The sequence below is a fragment of the Nycticebus coucang genome, chromosome 7 (assembly GCF_027406575.1).
Source record: "Nycticebus coucang isolate mNycCou1 chromosome 7, mNycCou1.pri, whole genome shotgun sequence".
Lineage (NCBI taxonomy): Eukaryota > Metazoa > Chordata > Mammalia > Primates > Lorisidae > Nycticebus > Nycticebus coucang.
This window is the reverse complement of record NC_069786.1, coordinates 23,118,490-23,121,159: the sequence shown is the minus strand read 5'-3', so window position 1 is coordinate 23,121,159 and position 2,670 is coordinate 23,118,490.

The following is a 2,670-nucleotide window of genomic DNA, read 5'->3' as shown; positions in this document are numbered from 1 at the left end:
TGGTTTAGATAAGCTGTGGGCTTTAGCTTTTGTGTGGTTTTATAATGGTTGTGTTTATTGTGTTGATTCATGTATAATGGAATTCCAAATAATTCCTGTGGACAGATCTGGTCATGATGAACTTCCTCAGTGTTTGGAAGAGTCTATATTTCCAGACTTGTCTGGAAAAGTCTATATTTCTTGTTCATATAAGGAACTTAGTTTTGCAGGATACAAAATTCTTGGCTGGAAGTTGTTCTATTTAAGAAAGCTAAAGATAATAGCTGAGAGTTGTGGCAGGCACTCGTAGTCCCAGCTACTCGGGAGGCTGAGGCAAGAGAATCACCTAAGCCCAAGAACTGGAGGTTGCTGTAAGCTGTGACACCACGGCACTCTACCGAGGGCAACAAAGTTAGAGTCTGTCTCCAAAAAAAAAAAAAATAGAAACCTGAAGATAAAGCTGCAATTTCTTCTAGCTTGTAAAGTCTCTACTGAGAAGTCTGTAGTTAGCCTGATGGCTTTTCCTTTGCAAGTTACTTGATTTTTTTTACCTCATAACTCACAGGAGCTTCTATTTTATAGTGATTTTGGCTAATCTGATGATTATTTGTCTTGGTGATTCTCTCTTTGCAATAAATATCCTAACTGTTTTCTTGATATTTTTGCTTTTGAATGTATAAATCTCTAGCAAGACAAGGGAAGTTTTCCTCAATTATTCCCCAAATAGATTTTCCAGACCTTGTGCTTTTTCTTTTTCACCCTTCACAGATGCCTAAGATTCTTACATTTGTCCATTTTATATAATCTCTTATTTATTATAGGCTTTGTTTTTTCCTCTTGATTCTTTGTTGTTTATTTTAGACTGGATTAATTAGCAAAAATTACCCTCAAGCTATGAAATTCTTTCTTCTGCCTGGTCTAATAATGTACTCTTAAAACTTTCTACTGTGTTTTCTATTTCCTTATATTAATTTATCATTTCCAGAAGTTTGAGTTTTTAATACATCTATCTCTTTAGTAAATTTTGCATTCATTTCCTGAATTGTTTTTCTCATTTCCTTGAGTTAGTTTTCCCTCTTCTCTTCAATTTCATGGCTTTTTGAAAGGCTCAGAAAGATAATTGGAGCTACTGCTTTAGGTTTTATTTTATTCTGTCCAATTCAGGCCAATATTAATAGGCCTACAACACTCTCAAAGTTAATAGGGTAAGAAGAGTATGACTTGGAAAGTCAGTTTGTGAAATTTTAGGGACAAAAGGAAACCTTTTTCTTTGCTCTCAGAATGTTCACTAAAAAAAAAAAAAACTCATGAAAATGTAGCTTAATAAAAGACAAGGCAACCAAATTTATTACTACTTTGCATACACATAGATAAATCACTGAGTGATTGCCCAATATCTCAATGGGTACAGATGCTTAATACCCTACTCCTTAGAAGAAAAGGAGAAGAGAAAGTATGGATAATTTTAGAGGGATAGTAAATTATTTTTAGGGATATTCAATGGGCTTGGAAAATATACAATGGTTTGTGACAAAAATATGCCCAGATTTGTTGACAGACAAAATTCTGTCCAGCTTTGTGGACAGACAAAAGTCTTACTTCCTGTGATATGAGTTTAGTTAAAGAAAACTCAATGAAGGGACTGGAGTTAATTGTTTTCTCTTTGGTAGATCTGTTCTTTGGGCAGATAAGGGAACTTCAGAGAACAATTTCTTCCTATGTTTTGGGAGAGAAAAGAGGTAAGAATGGGAAAAACAATTATTCTCCTTTATAGATCTGTCTGGTCTTTATGTAGACAGGAGAAAAGTCTTTCTAGCATCTGTTGAGGTATAAAGGGATTTAATTCAAAATAGTCATGTTTTAGGGTGGCATTCTCTGTGCTCCTTCAAAGTGAAAACCTAGCTATCAATTCTTCTTCCGACCTTCCATTGCATTTTAATTTTATCATTTAAAATTAAATGAATTGGCAAATATGTTACTATAAGAAAAGATGGTATTAACATTCTTCCTATCTTAAGCTTGTTTTTAGCCCTAGGAGAATGGCTGCTAACCATAACTAGGTTCTGGGGAGACTCGTGGTGATAGATTAACAAAGCAGGGTTTGCCAATCTGGTGGCCAACAGCCAGCTTTACACCCTTTAGTTGACTATCCACTTGTGGTCTATAAAAGAGATTTGAGAGGTTGAGAGAATTTGTTGTAGATCAAAGCTTTAGAAAAGCTTTGTCCCTAGCCCATGTCCTGCTCCAAGCCCCCCCCCCCAATGAAGGAGGGTTGGAGATGTTATTTCCTAATTTCAAATCTAAAGACAGGGGCTTCATTAGCCTATTTGGAGCAATTGAAGTGTGTCTCCCTAGAGCTGGGTTGCTGCTACACTGGTGTCTATTTGATGCCTGAGAGATAAAAAACCTTGAGATTATGGATGGCCAGTTCTCATGCAGAACACAGATTTGCTGCCATCAAAACTGCTTGAATGTGCAGGTTTATCAGAGCAAAATTCATGTTTGCCAGAGACCAAGTGTGGCTAAGATGGGAGTGGGGATGAGGGGGAGATTTTGTAGTCATTTAAAAGGGGTAAGAAAACCTGAACAGAAAGAGACATGTCCATGATTCGGCTACTGAGGGTAGAGTAAGGAGTAAGAAGCAGTCATTTCCCGATATGCAAATAGGATGGTGGGTTTTCTGTTGCACTC